The sequence below is a fragment of the Lissotriton vulgaris genome, chromosome 7 (genome assembly GCF_964263255.1).
Source record: "Lissotriton vulgaris chromosome 7, aLisVul1.2, whole genome shotgun sequence".
NCBI lineage: Eukaryota > Metazoa > Chordata > Amphibia > Caudata > Salamandridae > Lissotriton > Lissotriton vulgaris.
The window spans coordinates 489,037,497-489,059,340 of NC_141695.1; the positions used below are offsets into that span (position 1 = coordinate 489,037,497).

The 21,844-nt window shown below is 44.7% G+C and overlaps 1 protein-coding gene across 2 annotated transcripts in view; it reads left to right on the forward strand.

The window, feature by feature from the left end:
* The window catches only part of LOC147701928 (myosin-1-like), a 253,534-nt gene that overhangs the window by 217,654 nt on the left and 14,036 nt on the right, over positions 1-21,844 (forward strand). The window lies entirely within an intron of this gene.

The following is a 21,844-nucleotide window of genomic DNA, read 5'->3' on the forward strand; positions in this document are numbered from 1 at the left end:
CAGATGTGTATAGGCCTACCACTTGAAGCTATTGTCTGTTTGAATGTGCCCTTCTATCCCACACTGAGTAGTGCATTGAAATTCATTAGGTGCATTGTTCCCAGAAGCAGGGTCTACTTACTTCATTGTTGAAGTCATCTTTAAACAAACATTGGCAAATGCAATAGCTCTTGACTCTGAAATGCTGAGCTACTGTCTTTGTTAATGTTTGTTTACAATGCCATACTTAAGCATTCTTCAAGGCCTGCCCATGCATGGCAGAAAGCTTGAATATGGTTTTCTATTGGACTCTGATGTGCACACATGCTGTTTTTACTGGTTTTTACACATACAGAGCGACAGGAAACGATTTATTTTTATGCCTGAATTTATTTTTAAATGTGAATTACAATGGAAATTGGGTGTTGTTTGAGTGATTCTATACGCTGTCAGTCATGACTGCCAGGTCAATAGATGTGTCGATTTACAGGTAAGGAGGTTGAAAAAAGAAAGGAATTTTAGTAAGAGGCTTAAACAGTATTAGATATGCAACAAGTTAATACTAACATTTGCATGTTATCATGTGAGTGCACTGATTCATCATCTGTGGGTGTTCATATCACTGAAACCTGTCAGCCATTCAACCATGAAATGAGGAAATATGCTAGTTTCAGCTTAAATCTTTTTGTAAAACCCAAAACAAATATGGATAAATAGAGATAAACTTAGAAAATAATAAATATGGATAAATACAGATGAAAATGTCAAAAAAAGAAATACCTTAAAACAAGGTGCCTAGTTATGGGGCATGCAAATGACGGCATGTGTGTGCATGTATGTGATACAAGATCACTTTTTTTAATTTAACATTTTAACATAGTCGACAGCCAAGTTAGAAAGAGTAATTAAAATGTTAAAAAAAGGAAAGTTGGATGTGATGCACAAATAAATGAAACAAGCGCTTTACAGCTCCCAGGACCTCGCAACGAAAGTAAGAGGAAATAAACAAAAACACATGGAGCAGGATAGACAGGCATGCTGTGTACATGAATTTAGCACATTATAAGACATAGTGGCTTTACCAACATCCTTTGGCACAGGTCCTTCGTAATGTGGTCTTTCATAAATGTTTTTTTGTTTGTCACATGGGACATAATATGAAGGTGTCCTTTCTGGTAGATCCCTGCAAAAACGGGGGTCTTGCTTGCATTTCCTTACACTATTTGCAACACTTACATTTGTTCTTGTTAGACCCAAGTTTGGAAGTGCATATGTGTATGGGAAACACATTGTAAAGGTTTGTGAATATGGTCACCTGACACTCCCTTAGAATGTACCATTTGAATATCTATAGGTTTTATTTACAATTGTGGAAACATCTTCACTCTTGGTAAATGGTCCACAGTTGATGAAGTGTCTGTAAACAGAAGTCCTGCAGACTTTGATTTTGTGACTGACGATTGCGTATTTATTTCCAGAAATGCAACTCTTTTGTGCATTATTTTGTCTTACTAGAAATTAGGCTACCTTTCAATTGCACTGTTTTTAATGAATCGGGTGTAGGAAACGTTTCCCCTATAGGTACGTTTGTCATGGTGCCTGGCCTCTAGTTGCCACAGCAGGGTCTTTGTGTATTGGTGGCCCTTGTGAGCTTTCCACTTGTGTCAGAGTGAAGTGCAAGGAAGAAAGTGGATGTGTTTGTAGTGTAAGTCAGATAGAGCCCAGAATCAATGTTATATGAACCAGAGGCTGATTACATGAAAGTCCTCTATTGTGAGATCATGTATGCTTGAGATTATTCTGAAGGATGTGCATGTTGGAAGATGATTTGATGGTCTGACTCAGCATTCCTAATTAGGAGTTAATAGAGCGATTTTCCCTCCTTAAGGGACCTTGCAGAGGAAAGCAGCTTATCCTTAGAGTGGTGTCAGAACTCTCACTGCTCCAATATCTGGATGGGCAAGCACTTGGCTGGCCTAAGTCATCAACCGACAGATAGATTCTGCAGGGTCCCCAAGACCTTCTTCATCTCTGCAGCATGGAGGATCCCGCTGGATATGATACAGAGCTGAAGAAACCGAACTCTTTGGGCCGCTATCCAGATGATATGCAGACAATGTATAACGGGTCATCCTGACCATTTTTCACCCTTATGGGTGGCAATCGATTGGGTTGGGACCTGCCATTACATTCTGCCGTTTTGGGAGTCAACTCAGTCCCGCTGACACGCTTGAATACACAGCCTTCACAGAGGGATTTCTGAGAAGCTCAAATAATGGTGGACTCATGGAGTGAGTAACTCTGCAATACTCTGCCTGCCACACAAACTAACTAAAAGCTTAAAGAAAAATCCATCTCCTTAGAATTCACCGGGAGGGTAGCATTGCCCCAATGCTCATATCATTCGAGAGAATCATAGAACCTTTTCATTCTATGCCACAAAGCCATTAGGGATAGAATGAATACAGACTAAGTGATACTTCATGTGTGAGCAATTGTTGTATTCCTCTGACCTGGCTATCCAGTTGGCCACGGCACCAATATGTAAATATGTAGGATGTTCCTATAGCCAGTGGAATTGAGGCTTCTGGTTGGCAGAGGTATGCACCTTGTCCAAGCAGGAACCACAATCCTTGTCAGGGTAGATCACAACACAACCTAAATTATCATGTTCTCACTATCTGGTAGCTTGGCACAGAGCAGTCAGTCTTAACTTAAGAGACAATGTGTAAAGTATTTGTGCAACACTTCATATAGTAACACAGCTAAAACAACAACAAAATAATGCACACCAGGTTGGAAAACTTGACTATGATTTTTTAGATGATAAATCACCTAAATGGCAAAAGTCCATCCAGAAGAAGACGAGATATGAATGTTTAAAGATTAAGGGGGTCATTATGATGGTGGATTTCCCGCATACTCCGGGCCAGCGGAAGCCACCACCGGCCCGTAGGATGCAGGAAATCCGCCGAGGACGCTTGAAAGACCCACCGCCAAATTAGGATGGCTGGTGGGTCTCACAATCTGTCCTCCGCTTTTCCGCCGCGGTCGGAAGGCGACCACGGCGGAAAAGCACTAACATGGCTGGCGGTGTCTATCAGACACCGCCAGCCATATTAGGATGTAGGGAAAGTAATGCTTTTCTGCGGCGGCTTTTCCGCCGTGGAAAAGCATACGGAAATTCACTTTGGGGGCCCGTTGCGGGCCCCCTGGTTGAAGGTTGCGTGGGGGGTGCACATGGGGGGTACCTATGGTACCCCCCTGCCTTTGCGTGCACGAAGCGGCAGGCACCACGCGGTGTCTGCCGCTTTGTGCATGCAAATGCACTGCTTTCATTTTTTACATTGCGGCGGGTGCTGCTTCAAGCAGCACCCGCCGCAATGTAAAACATACAGGATGTGACCGCCAGGGTGGCGGTCACATCCTAATTGCCATGGAGGGACCGCCGCTGCCCATGCGGATGGTCCCTCCTACTCAGGGGTGGCGGACGGACGCAAGTCCGTCCGCCATCCTAATCGGCCCCTAAATGTAAAATATAGCGCTTTTAAGCAAGTAGCACGTAAAGAGCTAATTGGTCACACTGGTCCTGTGACATAATCAAGAGTTCAGGCTGCTCATGATAGAACATACGCTGGATACAGGACTCATGCAAGCCCCGGAGTAAAAGCACCCTGATCTTGGTCACAACAGCAATATGCATCTGTGATCCTCAAGCAGGTGAGGTGTTGTGCCGAATTTCTCCACGCAACTGTGGCGATCTGTCAGGTATGTGAACAAAGCGTTGGTTCCGCTGTGCAGCGGTTACGAATGTGATGCACTGGGTTTCTTTGCGCTGTAGATGTGATGCTTCGAACTTCTCCACGCAGTGGGGGCAATGCGTCACTTCCAAAGTGGTGGTTCTGAGTATGATGCAGCAGTTCTGTGTGTGATGCGCCGATTCAATTCCTACTACAGTTGCAATGCATCAATTTTGCTCTCACAGCAAAGGATGTGTTGGTTCAACTGGAGCAAACCCCAAGGTCCATTTCCAAGGGTCCAGGACTGGGGTGGCACCACTTGGCAGGACAGAGTAACAAGCAGATGAGTCCAAGGGTTGGAACAAGAAGCCTTTTGTTCTCTGAGACTTAGGCAACAGGAGGTAAGCCAGCAAGTCCTTGCAGTCACCCTGAGTTCAAGTGATGCAGGTCCAGTTCTTTCCACCCAAGCAGAGCGAGAGCAGCAGGCAGCAGGGCAACATAGCAAGGCAAGAGTTTAGTAAACAGCTGTTCCAGCAGAGTGCCAGTGCCAGCAGATCTTCTTCCTGGCAGGTTGGTCACAGGTCCAGAGATATACTCATTTGGTACTGCCAGAGGTCCAGTACTTATACCCAGGGGTGCCTTTGAAGTGGGGGAGACCTCAGAGAAAGCTTTTAAGTGAACAGAGGCTCTCCCTTCCTGTCCTGGCTACAGACACACTACAGGGGTTTATAACTCCTTTGTGTGGGGGCAGGACACAGCCCTTTCAGGTGTATGCAGGGCCGGATTGGGACCCAAAACCGGCCTGGCAAAGTGCTTGGCCAGCCCCCCAGGGTTTTGAGGGTGGCATTTACAAAACTAGAATTTAAAATCCATCCTCGGCATAAGTTGTGTTTTTAAATCTTAAGTTTAATTAGACTAAACTTGAAAAGACTATCTCTTAAAGGGTGCAATACCGTATTCCCAATGTTACCCTATGGGACAGATTGGCCTTGCAGTAGTGAAAAACTAAATTGGGAGTTTTTCACTGCCAAGACATGTAAAGTTTAAAAGTACATGTTCTTGCTTTTAAAATACACTGCACCCTGCCCTGTGATTTATACAGGGCCTACTTAGGGGAGCATGTTATGTATAAAAAGGGAAGGTTTAGGCCTGGCAAGAGGGACTGCTTGCCAGGTTAATATGGCAGTGTGAACCTGCACACACAAGATTTGCCTTTCCAATGACCGACCATCTGCTATTACCCTTTTTCCATACATAATCAGATTTACCATGTTATAGTAATTTAGGGAAAGAATGTATCAAACACTGTAGCACATTTTTATATGCAAATGTACTTAATTCGGAAATTGTTCAAAAAAAGGTTAAGAATATTGTTTAAAAAAAAGGACCATCTATCTGCTATTTTCAGATGTTAATTTGGAATCTTCAGTCCTGGCTCTAGTGTTCATGTACTTAGTGATTGATAAAATAGACCAAAGAGTGGTTTAACCACTCCTTTGAAATTGTTGAGCTTGCGGCGAACATGGAGAAAAGAATAACAAAATGAGTTTGGCCTTCCATGTTTACCTGGCATTCTAATCATGACCATAGTCGAAGGACAAGAGAGGTTAAATGAGCCCACGAAATTTGACCACAGGGTGGAAAAAATGAGGAAAATGTGAGTTAAAATGGCAATTCTTTATTCCACATTTTTTTTTTTATTCGCCATCTCCCTATGTATGCCTAATTTAAATTTTCCTCCCATGGCAAGGGACCGCATTTTAAACTGCCAGATTCTGAGGTGGCGCTTGTGAGAACAATACCAGGCTATGAAGCAGTTTTCTTCTGTAAGCAGCACATTTATAGGGAGAGACAGCTCTTGGTCTGAGAGCGCCATGGACGAGAGCAAATTTGGCACTCTTGCCTGCTGCTGGTAAATAAAATAAGGGAATACGTTATTCCTCTGTGTGTTCACTGGTCAGTATCTGGCTGCTTACTTCAGAGCAGTGACTGCCCTCTGAACAGAACATCTGCACATATCTGCCCAATTCACCTGTTATGCTCACAACTTATCTCTGTAACACTGGTGCAAACTTGTTCATTGGCATGGATAGAGGCATATTTGTGTGTGGCAGCTGGGGGCACTGCTGCAAGGGGTGGCTGTGAGATGGAAGGGAAAGGAAATGGGGCTGATAGCATTAACAAGCTTTGGTAAATTCATTAGGTTTCACCTATGTGATTAATAATAAGCTGTTTTTGTTGTACGTTGTAGCTTGCTGAGTAGTTGTACAATATAAGTTACAGACAGTCTGTTAAAATGTACAAAACGGCAATTTATTGTGTTGTTACTAGTGGTATAGTGAGGGTAAGTAATAGCAACATTTTGAAAAATGAAATAAAAGAGGGAAATAATTGAATTAATTGATGTAATAGCAATATTATGTGTTTAGAGGAGTTTCAACAACTTTTGGCCCCATTGACACTGCACCTGCTGCACTTTCAAAGCATGACCCTGTTGCCTTTAAGGTAGCTGTACTTGTGGCTGCCTGTTTAGTAATACAATATTGGAATATTTGGTGTTTAGGTTCCTAGAGCTTGGTTTCCCGGTGTTACTGCCCCTGCTGCACCACTGAAATCATGCCCCTGGTGCATGCAAGGTAATTACACATGTGACTGCTTATCTAGTAGTTAAGTATAGAAATATTTGGTGTTTAGAGGAGTTCTGACAAGTTTTTGCCTCAGCACCACTGCACCTACAGCACCATTGAAATCACGGCCCTAGTGCCTGCTAGATAACTGAACTTGTGACTGCCCGTTTAGTAGCAAAATGCTCAAATCAAGTCCCTTTTAACTGCAAGGTAACTGCAATTGTGACTGTCTGTTTGATATTCACATACTTCAATATTATGGGGCAGATTTACAAGCCCCCTGTGCCACTTTTGCGTCACTTTTACCATGGGAAAAGTGACGCAAAAGTGCTGCAAGGAGCTTGTAAATCTGTCCCTATGTGTTTAGAGGAGTTCTGACAACTTTTGAGCCCGGTGCTACTGCACCAGCTGCAAAATTCAAATCATGACCCTGTTGTCTGCAAGATAACTGCACTTGTGGTTGCCTGTTTAGGAATAAAATATACAAATATTGGGTGTTTAATGGGGTGCCATGAGCTTTTGGTACCGGTGCCACTGCACCTGTTGCACTATTGAAATCATGACCCTAGTGCTTGCTAGAAAACTGCACTTATGACTGCCTGTTGAATTGAAAGATATTGCTATATTAGGTGCTTAGAGGAGTTCTGACAAATGTTGGACCCGATGCCACTGCACCTGCTGCACTACTCCAATAATGACCCTGTTACCTGCAAGCTAACTGCACTTGTGACTGCCTGTTTAGCAGGAAATTATAGCAATATTTGGCGTTTAGTGGAGTTATGACAACCTTTGGCCCTGGTGCCTCTTCACCTGCTGCACCATTTAAATCAAGCCCCTTTCAATTGCAAGGTAACTGCAATTGTGACTGCCTGAATAGTAGTAAAATATAGCCATATTAGGTGTTTAGAGGAGTTCTGACAACTATTTGGCTCGGTGCCATTGCACCTGCTGCATCATTCAAATAATGACCCAAGTGCCTGATAGATAACTGCACTTGTGACTGCCTATTTAGTTGTAAAAAAATATTTTTATTGGTTTGAGATTTTCCTTCTGTTGTGTTTTAGCTTTATTACTGTATTACTGTATTACTTTAAACAGTGCCTCTAAGTTAAGACTGACTGCTTTTGTGCCAAGCTACCAGAGGGTCAAGCACACGTTTTAATTACTTTTGTGGTTCACACTGTGACAGGGATTCTGTTAATTACTTGAGTGGGGCTCCCCCCTCTCTCACCTACTAACCCAATTTCTTACATCAGGAAAGAGTGACCCTTGGAGCAATTTCTAACATTTCAAAACCCTCTTGTAGATAGGTTTTTAATCAAAATTATCTTGGGTGCATGGACCTTTGTTGTCAGGTCCTCTCAACTTGTTGAGCAACCATGTTAATGTATAAAGAAGACTCTGGCACTGGACTGTCCATATTTTATTGTTGACATGTAAAAATGAGTTAAAACTGTTGCAAATTTCTGGAGTCAAATGCAGGTCATATTTCTTAGTATCCTTTTAACATGGTAAAAAGGTTCATCTTTTGCATTTGTTAATATGGTGAGGCAAGTGAGATAGTGGCAAGAAGACTCAGCTTGGAGATTACCGAGTGCCGAGTGCCGAGTGAGCGGTGGTCGAAGCTGGAGCGGAGCAAGCGGGAGGACGGGAAGGCGCCGTACCACGGCTCCATCAAGTCTATCAAACAGTGGCTCCCCCGCTGATCCCTGCTGACACCGGTGACTATGGCTGCCTCTTTTTCTGTGTGGCGGTGGCAGGCATCAACGTGGGGCTGAGTGAGCAGAGCAGACAGGAAGACGAAGCCACCGCTCCCCTGCTGATACTGGATGCCTTTCCTTCTCCCATTCTTCTTGGGGTAGGTTGGGATCAAGGTGTGGATTGCTGGCAGCGGGCAGCCAGGTAACCAAGTAGGGCTGAGTGTGTTGAGTCTCGGCCCCCTCTGTGCTGCTAAGACAATTTCAGAGAGCAGCAAGCGGCAACACGGAAGAGCAGCTGAGTGGAGTGTTGGGGGCTGTGGGCTCAGACGCTCAGACGGAGCAGGGCGCTGCATAATAGTCGAGGCATTGGGGCTCTGGAGGCATTGTGTGGAGCATCGTGTGGAGTGGCCAGAGACTTGCGACCTGTGGCCCCCGCGGACGTCGCAGATCCTTTCGTTGCACTATCCTGATCTTTATCCCAGTGCATTCTAGGACTTGTAGTTGTGTATTTCACCACAGAGGTACAGTGGATTCCCCTCCTGCCTTGTCAAGTGAGTTTCCCCGCCAGGACAAGGAGGAGCCTGCTCAGGCAGCAGTCATGTAATCTGAGCGCTGCAGAGCAGAATTAAGCGGAGGGGTGCTTCCTGGATTCCTGGATCTGTGGGAGAAAGCCTAAACCTATTTTCTGCCCTGTGTCCCTTTCTTGTATGTTGGGTACACATGTTTGGTTTAAGAGCAGCATGTCTCTAGAGCAGTAGAGGGTACAGGGTCCCACCGTGCGTGTAGGCATCTGGTCTGTTGTTCCTTGTGCTAATACTGTTGTATCGCAAACACTTCAAATATTTTCTAAAGGCTCTCTAGACTTTGTTCATTCTGGCCACCCAGTTGGGGGTCGCTCATTAAGTAGCGCTAAAATAGTGTCTGGTGCACGGTGTAGCATAAGCGGCGCACCAGTAGATCGGCTCTCTGGCGCATCAAGCTTTGGGAGTTATTCCCGAATAAAGCTATGACTGCTAAAAAATTACACTCTGGTAGACTAGTATATGCAAGAGCTTTGCAAAAAAACCAGAGCTAACCCCTTAAGGAACAACTCACTGCAAATACACTCTCTGAAGTGCTTTAATACCATCCCTTCCTTTTTTCCTAAAAAAGAAATAAGTTTTAAATCTGCAGGAATGTCGGAGTTTCCCCAAAAAGAATATGCTGTTCAAGTAGAGATCCATGTAGGTCCTGGAAATCCATTCCCAGTAGTATCCTCACCAGTACTACCCTCCATTTTACCGTCTACAATCAGGGGATCACGGCATCCCGATCTTCAATTTTCAGAATCTGGGGTGGCTGACACTCTACTGGCAAATCTAACTATCCACCCTTTTGTGAACAGGGTCTATGAACTGGAAGGAGTTTCGCAACCAGGATTAAAAGTGGGAGAATATATAATGGAAGATTTTACTTTACCTGATATAAATCTAGATCATCCATTAAAAAGGTTCCACGTTCATAACCAAGAATCATCTAAGGTTTTTACTCCCACCACTCTACCGTCCTTTAAGGATCAGCCTGTGAAACTGCAACTGTTCAGTAGTACACCTAGTGGAACAAGCTTATTAGACACAAGGGGTTCAATTACTCCTGATCTCTCCCGGGATTTTCTCCCTTCAATACATAATCTAGAATCACAAAGACCGATGTCGGAATCACTGCTTTGTTTAGAAAAAGTGTTGGTTTCCATCTTTGCCTTAGTGGAAAAATCAGTAAATAATTCTGATGGTATTTTGGAATCCGTTTTAGCCCTGACAAAGCATATTGCCTCTGAACATAATCTATTGTCAGGAAAAGCCTGTGCATTTCCCCTTGGTGTACCTAACCTAGAGAAAGGATCTTCCATTCCCCTTCGTTTGAAGGTCGACTCTGACAAGTCTTATTCTACCCAAACAGACTCTTTTCCACATGTTAAAGGTCGAGACTTTGGTACTCAGGTTAGTGAACCTTTCTGTAGTAGAGCCACCAAAATTAAAATGAAAGAAAACTGCAATATTTTTGATAAATCACTCTCTTCTTCCTTACGGCAGCTTTTCAACTTCGAACCTTTAGCTACAGTTGCCGCATCTACGTTTTGCTCGCAAACTACGACGGAAATTACAAATACAAATATAACCCATAAGGTCTTCCCTATTTTTCTCAAATCTGGTTTTAATTCCAAAAAGCAGCATATAGAGGAGGACTCTAAGGTTGGATGCTCTCCGAGTAAGGAAAAAGTTTCTAAGAACAGAAGTAGCATTGTTCATAAGACAAAAAAGAAGGGAAAAAGGGAAAGGAAGGATAAGCAAAAAAAGATCCAAACAGTTACGCTTCGATCCCCAAATTACCCATATCACATCTCCAAAGCTGGATTTAAATGTCCCGAAGACAGAAGATGGATCAGAAGAGAGCAATCTATTGGGTTCTCGCCCTCCTTCTGAGGTAATTGGAATTTTTATGGTCAATTGTGTCCCCTAACGTAGACCCCAACGGCTCCATGTACGTGCTTCAAGTACATGTAATTTCCCTCCATGACCGGATATGAAGACGCAAATACATTTGCGTCCAACGTTAACATGTCCTCTATCAGATCCACCATGGATGGGTCGATAATTCCGTTCCTAAGTATGCCGTGCCACCGTCTTCACATAGTGCACTTTCACGTTTTCCTGGCTCTGTTGAGTTAGGCCCTGATTTCTGCCATCGAGCCCTTTTTGCCTTCTGCCTCAGAAAGCTACAGCCTGGATCTGCATCCGTGACCCTTGCCTTACTCCCTGCGCGGCGAGCGGTGCCCAGCTCGGCCTGCTTGCCTGCCAAGACAATTTAGCCTTCAAGGTATCTGCTCCGCTCCTCGAAAATACATTCCTGTCTAGTGATTTAGGTAAACATTTCCCTAGCTGCAGAGCAAAGGGCCCGGCCTTTCTGTCTCTGTGCAAGTAATTCATTGCTCCCGTTACCATGGTAGGCCCATGGCCCCTCGCATTACACGTAGTCACATGGACACATATGCACGCACTAGCAGTCAGTATAGAATAGCCTTTACCCGAAAGACCTTTCCTTCTAGATAATACAGTTCCTCAAACACAAGATATCAGATATGATTGGGTTTAGGTTGTTCTGACACGCCAGACTTCTGTCTCCCCTTGTAGAGCTAAATGTCAAGTCCCCTTCACCCTCCAGTTCCACGTCAATCACACGTCATGTTGCCTGCGCGCGCATCCAGCCATATATTTCTGCTGACACTGCAGGATTCCTCTATGAATCCACCCACCTGTGACACTTTCCTGTGATGTTTCTAGAACACACTTCCATGTACGCCTCCGTGCACGCCTTCTGTTACGCACATGTGTTCTTATCTCGTTTCTTTCAGCTGTTACGCCTTCTGTATCCATCACCATTGTATGCATTGACTATATATATTGTGCACTGTTAATAAAGCATTGTCTATCCCTTCCTGAACCTTCGTGGTGATGGAACATGATACCATGGTTCGAACCATTCCATTACATGGAATAAAACCCTTATAAACTCAGACTCCACGGACTCTGCCTCTCATTTTGATTGAGTTATTTTATTGAACTTATACCGCATAGAAATTCAGTATACGGTAAATCTTTATTTACCACATAATTTGGCGCCCGAATAGGGACCCCTCCCCCACCCCACGCGCCAGAGATGCGTCGCAGGTTCTGCCCCCGACTACAGCTGTGACGGACCCCATGCGCATCCGCAGGATTTCCTGTGTCTCCCTCAGGCCTACGGAGGTGACGGAGACTGCGGCCGACATCCAGACGAGGCGGTGAGGAGTGCGGAGGATCCCGACCAGAGCCCAGCCGAGAGAGCAGTGTCCGAGGTATCGAGAGGCCCACCAGTAGAGTCAAGGCGCATGCGTAGTGCGCAGCAGAAGCAGTGACGTCAGTCCAGTCCAGTCCAGTCAAGTTTCCGAGGCCTTCCGTTCCGTGCTTCCCGGTGAGTACCGTTGCTGGGGACGCATCTAGACGGGTGCATTAATTTGTATCCGGTCAAGACGGGTTTGGGTACACAGACCCGGTCTGCACTGTTTTAGCAGTGTATCTGTACTGTTTAGCAGTGCATCTAGTATATAATTATACGGTGTTTTTTTGTTCGTTTTGAAATGTTTCAATGTATTTTAATGTCGTGGTATAAGTGATTGTTCGCATTTATTCTTACTGTGTTTATTGTGTATAGTGTCTATATCAAGGCAGCAATGCCTCTATTCTCGAAATTACGTCAGATAGGAACTAGAAAAGGGATACTTGAGGAAGCTGTTCCCATCCCACCCAGGGACACTCCTGGTCATTTTATGTACCACAAGCACGGCTTAGATGCCGTATTATATCTCGACTTGTGGGTGGATTACACCAAGGATTTAGCGGAGAATCAGAGATGGCCCGTTACAGGGACATGGGATGCCGAGTGCATCATGAGAGTAGAAGAAGCGTTGTGGAAAAAGAAAGCCAGACAGTCACAAAAAGATGCCATTGAACTATGGCGTAAAGAAGCACACAGACGGACAGAGAAAGCACTCAGAAAAGCAGAGAAAAGTAGAGAGGATTCCGAAAAAGCCAAAGAAAAAGAACTAATAGAGGAAGGAGAACGAGTTAGAATAGAACAACACGACAGACAGAGTAATGCCATTTTGACGGGACTGTACCCGGTCCTGGCCGAGGGCCTGCCCAAGGCGACCCCGGAAACCCCGAAAGATCTGCCCCCTCCATTGGTTCCGACTAAATTACGTCATAAGACCGCAGCAGACATTTTCCTTTCTTCCTATTTAGATGATGTAGCTCCCGCATATACTAATGTACCTGCCCGTGTACCACCTGCTGACAATAACCTGCCCCATGATCATCAGCCCCCGGGTCCGCAACAGCAGACCCCTCCCGCACCGCTTCCTGCACCCGCACCCGCTGTTCCCCCTGGTATTCAACAAATGCATCCACTTAATCCTTTTGGGACTGACACTGTTCAGATTCCAACCCAGTTACAGCAGATACCGACCCTACAGCCAGGTTATGCTCAAGCCTCCGCCTCAGGAGGTGCTACAGAAGGTTATCAGACTCCGCCCCCGTTACATCGAGTGACAATGAGAGAATTCGCGATGGCACGGACACCTAAAGGTGCCCCGGCCGAACAGCTTAGAGAACAGCTTACAGATTGCAGATATGACACAGTGCCTGGTAAAACAGGACCCATGTTGTTAGCGTCCCTACGTTTAAGACGTGTTACAGAGTATTTGCTATTACTACCAGAAATGCCAGACCATCTAGACAAATTGTACCATTTTATTAGAACAGGAGACAGATCGGAGAGTGTTGGTGAAGCCATGTCACGTCAGAAAGTTGAGAACAAAGGTTTAATCATGCGATTTTTGGTTAATTGTTTGATAAGAGAACAAGATCAGGCAGGTTTTCCACAAAAGGAGATGAATAGATTGAACAAATGGAGCCAGAATATTGCGGAGGGTAAACATGATAAAGAGAAATGTGTGCATGCTATGGTCAGAAAGATCCGTAAGGAAATAATAGATATACATGCCCGTCGAGAACCAGAAGAGCCACTCGAATCAGACGACCCAACCTCCTCGCAAGAGGAGGATGAATCAGAGGATCTAGCAGAAACATCGCAACAGACAGATAGACAAACGATAGCATATGTAGGCAGAGAGAAATTCCCTAGACCGTATCCTCTTGATAGGCCCTTCGATAGACCCATCCGTAAACAAGAAACGTTTGAAAACAAGAAACGATACCTTTGTCCGATACCAGAGCGATGTACCCTTGAACATGTATTCCAAATGACTGACAAAGTACTGAAAGAAAGGATAGGTTATCAAGAACTTAATACCCTACGTGATCAAGAACTAGCCCGGTCCGCAGTACAGTGGGCCGGAGATGACAGTATATATAAAGACGATTCAGTAGTGCAAACGTTTTTAAGTCTTACCCCCGAAGAACAGCGATTAGCTGGTATATACATGACCCAGCACCTCATTATACAGTATAAAAACCAAGCATCTAATCCAGGTCCGCTATATAACTTATTGCAAGACTTACTCCTGAGACGATGGAGAGGTCTAGGTACCGATCTAATTGAAACGATTTTAGAACAACGTCACAAATATAGAACCTTCTTGACTCCACACCTTGTTTCCGTTCCACCCCCAGTCAGGAAACAGTTTCACTTTGACTTTGACAAACAGAATCCCTTACGAGAAGTACATCCAGTCAGGAATACTGATGATACCCTTACACGTGTGTATGTATACACGCCCAACACTAAAATGGAATTATTGGAAATGAAGAAAATAGTGCCCAGTCATGATAAAGACCCTGCAGGTTTTCACCGTGAAATAAAAGACATGTTACTCATGGGAGATTACACCTATCCCGATATCATGAAAATATTGAAAGTATTATTGCCTGCCGGTATTTACGAGAAACTCAAAGAAAAAGAATGGGAGGTGGGAGACCAAAAGATTGATTGGGCTGCATTAGAAACCGAAGAAATTGGCCGAACCCCAGGTTTAGGTCTTGGGGATAAAACTAAAGCATTACCAAGATTGTTAGTACAGGTTTTGCCAAGATTGTTAGCAACTAAAAAGGAGGACTGGGATGCAATCTCAGCCTGCAAACAGAAACCCGATGAAGACACTAGTGATTTTTATTCCCGATTTGAGAAATGTTTTATTATTAATAGTGGTCTGAAAGCAAGTAGCGAGTCATACCCACACCTTTTTGTATCCAAACTAGTCGAGAATTCATTGCCTCAGGTTAAGAACCGTGTACTGAAAGTCGAGAGCACATGGCAAGCTAATTCGCCTTCACAAATGTTACAGATGTTACAGTACCACCAGAACAGGATCAGGGAAGAACATGATCATGAACAAAGACGTATGAAAGACACGAAAATGAAAATGCTAGTTGCTCAGTCAGTTCCAACAGACGGTCATAAAAAAGGTCCGACCCAATCACAGTCCAATAATTCAGCAGCTCCTGTTAAAGGGACATGCCACTATTGTAAACAGCCAGGTCACTATGTAAATGATTGTGCAGTTTTGAAACACAACATAGCCACAGGTAAAACTAAAGAGAGACCGCGTCCTCCTAGACAGGACCAGGTCCAACAACATGTTCCACAGAATATACAGCCTATGCAGGTTTCACAACAGACTGTAGCGGTACCACAGCCACAGGCCATTGCCGCAACACAACATGCAACACAGCAGATGTACCAGTATGCCCAAACCGACTACCCCGATTACCAGCGATTTACATGAAACAGCCTAGAGAGGGAGGTTGGCTTGCCTCTTATTGAAGTTCCTGTAGATCAAGAGGGTCCTTATGTACATAGTCAGGTATTAGGGAAAGATAGAATGTTTTTGATTGACACAGGGGCAAGCAGGACAACAATCAGTCATGACGAGGTTCCAGGGGCACCCCTCTCAGGCTCACAGAATGTTTCCCTTGGATTTTAAGGAAAACCTATTGTTAATGAAGAGTCGAAACCCGTTCCCCTTGCAGTTGGTCCATTGTCCCGCACTACAGATTTATTGCTCACGAAATCATGTCCAGAAAACTTACTTGGTATTCAGACTCTGAAAGCTCTAGGAGCTGTAATTTGTTGTTCTCCGGAAGGAGTAAGACTGTTCCTGCGTGACTTTAAGGGTCACTATGTGTTGAGAGATATTGATTCCAGATTACAGAATGTTCCTGCACATTTATGGGCACAAGGCCCCACTGATGTAGGTTGTATGCACATTACTCCATATCGTGTCACACTCAAGCAAGGAGTAGTACTACCACGTATCCGACAATACAAGTTACCACCAGATGCTGTAGTGGCTTTACTAAAAATCGTTGACGAGCTCATTGCACAAGGACTGGTTGTAGAAACCGACTCCAATGTTTGTAATTCCCCTATCATTCCAATTCTTAAACGTACAGATCCAAATGCACCTCCAGTTTATCGATTAGTTATCGATTTACGGGAATTGAATAAATGCATTGTACCACAATATCCCGTGGTCCCCGACATTTCGTCCCTATTGACTGCTATTGATTCCGAAGCGACGTTCTTTACCGTAATAGACCTCAAGAATGCCTTCTTTAGTGTCCCCATTGACCCCGAAAGCCAATACCTCTTCGGATTCTGTTTAAATGGCCGAAGTTTCAAATTTGCACGCGCACCTCAAGGATTCACAGAAAGCCCCAGCATCTACAGTCAAGCATTAAAACGTCAACTAGACAGTATTCACATGCCACCCAACACTGCCCTACTTCAGTACGTCGATGATCTATTGATCACCGCCCGTAGCGAACCTGAATGTGAACAAGCATCACTGACGGTCTTGCTTTTCTTGGCGGACAAGGGACACAAGGTGTCTCCTTCGAAGCTACAATTCTGTGCTCAGCAAGTGGTGTACCTTGGGCACTTGCTGACCAAGTGGGGTAGGCAGCTTACACCTGAACGAATACAGTTAATTGCACATCTTCCGCAACCTAAGACACAGAAAGAAGTACGAGCCTTTATTGGACTCACTTCCTATTGCAGACAATCGATTCCACAATATGCATTCCTAGCTAAGCCACTCATACAGTTGACAACACAGGAGGCAGCGTCTTCGACTGTCCTCCCTTGGACTCAGGAACATACACAAGCCTTTGACGAATTAAAGAAAGCCTTATGTCAAGCACCAGTTTTAGCAACACCATGTTACAACAAGCCTTTTACACTTTTTGTCACAGAACGCGAAGGTACTGCATTGTCAGTCCTCACCCAGGATCAAGCAGCTTCACACAAACCGTGTGCTTATTTTTCTAGTACATTGGATCCAGTAGCCCAGGCCTTGCCTGCGTGCTTAAAGTCAGTTGCAGCGACAGCTCTAGCAATTAGACAAAATGACTCCATAGTATTAGGACACCAATTGACATTACAAGTTCCACATTCCGTGGAAGTCCTTTTGAACAGAACACAGACTCAGCATTTGACTATAGCACGACTGACAGGTTATGAATTGACATTGTTTCAGCCACATATAGAAATCAGGCGCTGCAATACATTGAATCCTGCTACACTTTTGCCATTAAGTGAGACAGACCCTTTGGCACATGATTGTGTTGAAGTCATTACCATTACGACGAAACCCAGACAAGACTTGACAGATATCGCATTACCAGATCCAGACCTGACACTTTATGTGGATGGTTCATGTATGAGAACAAGTACAGGAGAGTTAGTGGCCGCCTATGCAGTCACGACGGAAACTGAAGTTATAGAAACACATCGTATTGACACCCTGTCAGCTCAAGCAGCAGAGCTCATCGCTCTGACCCAAGCCTGCATTCGAGCCAAGAATAAGAAAGTTAACATATACACAGATTCCCGTTATGCCTTCGGAGTTGTGCACGACTTCGGAGTCCTCTGGCAAGAGAGAGGTTTCTTAACTTCTCACGGTGCCAAGATCCAGCACGGACCCCTCATTCAAGCTCTGTTAGAAGCAATACATTTGCCTACAGTCATAGCCATCATGAAGTGCAAAGCACATACGAAAGTTACAGATACCATTGCCCAGGGTAATGACGTGGCAGATCGAACAGCCAAGCATACAGCTCAGACTCATACTCACACAACTGATATGAAAAAGACAGTAGTCCCGACACCGACACATTGCATGACAGTTAGGGATCCCGCCCTAGATGTAATTGACATACAGACACATGCTACACCAGATGAAATCAAGAAATGGACTGAACTAGGAGGGATACAGACAGAAGAGGGATGGATGACGAAGGGAAAAGCCACATGGTTTCTCCCCGACTCTATGGTTCAAGTTATCATTAACACAGCACATAGTCCTGCACATTTAGGAGAAAAAGCCATGTTAGACAGTATTCAAAACCTTTGGTTCAATAAGCATTTACGAGCAGCAGCAAAACAGAAAGTGCGTACTTGCATGATCTGTTGTCAGTTCAACCCAGGTAAAGGCATTCCCGTAGAGCAAGGTGGATTCCATCCTCCCGATCACCCTTTTGAAGTCCTCCAGATGGATTATATCCAGATGGAACGTTGTCGAGGATTCAAGTATGTCCTCGTAGTTGTATGTGCACTTTCCCGATGGACAGAAGCATATCCAGTCCCAGATTACACTGCTCCGACCACTGCCAAGCAGCTGGTACGTGAATTTTTCCCCAGGTATGGTTTGCCCCGTATCGTGTACTCAGATAATGGTCAGCCATTCTCGTCCGAGCTTATGAAGCAGGTATCACTCCTGCTAGGATATCAGTGGAAGTTCCACTGTGTCCGACATCCCGAGGCAGCAGGTCTCGTAGAGAGACACAATCAGACCTTGAAAATGCGTCTTGCCAAAGTATGTAGAGAGAAGGGAGTTGATTGGATTGTAGCATTACCAGTTACACTTTTTTATATGAGAATGGTAGCTCATTCAAGAACAGGGCTATCCCCGTACGAGGTGGTCTTTGGCAGGCCGCCGAATATGTGGGGGACGCCTCTGCCTCGTAAAATCACAGATGTTGACTGTAATATGCTGACAGATTACCTTGCCTCCTTGATGTCTGCACTACAATCATGTCGTTCACAGGTAGCTGCAGCCTTTCCCGACAACACCGAGGTGAAGCCACACGAGATCGTCCCTGGAGACCTGGTGTTTATCCGGAATTTCGATAGGAGGAGTCCACTGGAGCCCCGCTGGCAGGAGTTGAAGCTTGTACTGTTAACAACAAGGACAGCAGTTAAGGTGGAGGGCCGCAAAGGCTGGCTCCACTCGAGTCACATCAAAAAATACCATGGACTGCCGCCAAAAACGGACTCCCAGCCCTGCCCCATTCCAGAGACTGATACTAAACTCCCCCTGGTAGAGAAAACTCCGCAGCAGATGTTCCGAATGAAGTTGAGGTCTAGCAAGTCAGACAGTTTAATTGTTTAAGTCCTCCCCTAGGTGAAGCGGTTAGACAGGTTCCTGACATGTACCAGTTAGACCCCAATAGAGAGAGAGACAGACAGAAACAGATCAAGAAAGAGAAATATTGTAAATCTCTCCGTAGCCATTGCATTGTTACATTATTGATTATGTTTTTTCTGAGTCTTACGATTATTGCTACAAGCATATTATTACACATGTACTTTCCTATCTCCGTACGTTCACATTCTTCCTCAAATGACACTGTCGAGCATACTTTCAGTGAATTGCCCCCTCACGAGTTATCATACCGACTTGCGCTGCGCAACAATACTTTCATCAGTATGTTACATCATTCTCATCAGACCAGCAACGCTACAAATTGTTGGATATGTGGCCGACTCCCTCCCTATCAGAAATACAAGGGAGTTCTGCCCCTCTTTCCGTACCCGTTTACACACAATGGTTCCTGTGGTGCATGGTTTAGTTTAATGAACTCTTTAAATTCTGATTCCATAGTTTACCAGGGCAATTGGGTCTGGGGAAATCTGAACACAGTTATGCATAAAGCATGTTTCCCTGACAAGGAGGGTCTGCCACAAAGGACAGGGACCGATCTCGAAAACGAAGCGTATGGATTAGGTAATTTTACACTTAACCTCATGATTCTGAATATCCAGTCCGATACAAAACCAGACTTACCCGCTATGTCAGTATTACCAGTAAAAGGTGAATTATGTGTCAGAAAGAATGGTTCAGTACACCTAGGTCATAGTAAATGTACTACTGTGATTGAATTCAGGGATAAAGGCAAGTCTACATTCAAAGCTTCCCGTCATTCCTATTTCATTTGTGGTCATACAGCTTATGTTCGCTTACCTCTAGATTGGGATGGTACTTGTTACATTGCATTCCTTCTGCCACCTGTTTTCCTAGCCCCACCTGATTATCATGGGGACTCCCATCTAGTACACAATAGATCCAAGAGAGATCTCCTGATTGTCGACTATACTGAAACAGCATGGGAGCAATACACAGACTTTAATAAAGGTTTCTTTCCCTATTTAGGTACTGTCTCGAATAGTAAACTGATACGTAAATTAACTAGAACTCTTGAAGCAGTAGTGAATGAAACTACTTCCGCCCTAGGCAACCTAACAGAGGAACAGTCTGCCATAAGACTTGTTGTTCTCCAGAATCGTCTTGTTCTTGACGTCATCCTGGCCGATAGGGGCGGAGCTTGTAGAGTCATCGGATCGAGTTGCTGTGTTTTCATTCCAGAAAATGCACCATCAGTATATAGAGCCATAACCCGTCTTCACAAGATTGCAAGTCAGATACACCAGAACCCAGGCACCTGGACTTGGTCCGGTTGGCTCTGGAGCGTGTTATCAGCCTGGGGATGGAAAGTCCTATCCTTCCTCGGAATAGCCCTTCTCATAGTATTCAGTTGTTGCCTATGTTTACAGTGTGGGCCAGCGATTTGCGGCTTGTGCGCCACATCGTGTATTCCTCATCCAAGTCCACGTTCTAAATCACGCCTGAAAAAAGAAGAGCAAATGATGTTATATGAACAAATAGATGGACTAATGAAGATTGATATATCATGAAGGGCCCGTAGGGGACAAGGAGGGAATGAGGTAATTGGAATTTTTATGGTCAATTGTGACCCCAACGGCTCCATGTACGTGCTTCAAGTACATGTAATTTCCCTCCATGACCAGATATGAAGACGCAAATACATTTGCGTCCAACGTTAACATGTCCTCTATCAGATCCACCATGGATGGGTCGATAATTCCGTTCCTAAGTATGCCGTGCCACCGTCTTCACATAGTGCACTTTCACGTTTTCCTGGCTCTGTTGAGTTAGGCCCTGATTTCTGCCATCGAGCCCTTTTTGCCTTCTGCCTCAGAAAGCTACAGCCTGGATCTGCATCCGTGACCCTTGCCTTACTCCCTGCGCGGCGAGCGGTGCCCAGCTCGGCCTGCTTGCCTGCCAAGACAATTTAGCCTTCAAGTTATCTGCTCCGCTCCTCGAAAATACATTCCTGTCTAGTGATTTAGGTAAACATTTCCCTAGCTGCAGAGCAAAGGGCCCGGCCTTTCTGTCTCTGTGCAAGTAATTCATTGCTCCCGTTACCATGGTCGGCCCATGGCCCCTCGCATTACACGTAGTCACATGGACACATATGCACGCACTAGCAGTCAGTATAGAATAGCCTTTACCCGAAAGACCTTTCCTTCTAGATAATACAGTTCCTCAAACACAAGATATCAGATATGATTGGGTTTAGGTTGTTCTGACACGCCAGACTTCTGTCTCCCCTTGTAGAGCTAAATGTCAAGTCCCCTTCACCCTCCAGTTCCACGTCAATCACACGTCATGTTGCCTGCGCGCGCATCCAGCCATATATTTCTGCTGACACTGCAGGATTCCTCTATGAATCCACCCACCTGTGACACTTTCCTGTGACGTTTCTAGCACACACCTCCGTGTACGCCTCCGTGCACGCCTTCTGTTACGCACATGTGTTCTTATCTCGTTTCTTTCAGCTGTTACGCCTTCTGTATCCATCACCATTGTATGCATTGACTATATATATTGTGCACTGTTAATAAAGCATTGTCTATCCCTTCCTGAACCTTCGTGGTGATGGAACATGATACCATGGTTCGAACCATTCCATTACATGGAATAAAACCCTTATAAACTCAGACTCCACGGACTCTGCCTCTCATTTCGATTGAGCTATTTTATTGAACTTATACCGCATAGAAATTCAGTATACGGTAAATCTTTATTTACCACACTTCTCTGAATTTGACCAAAGATATG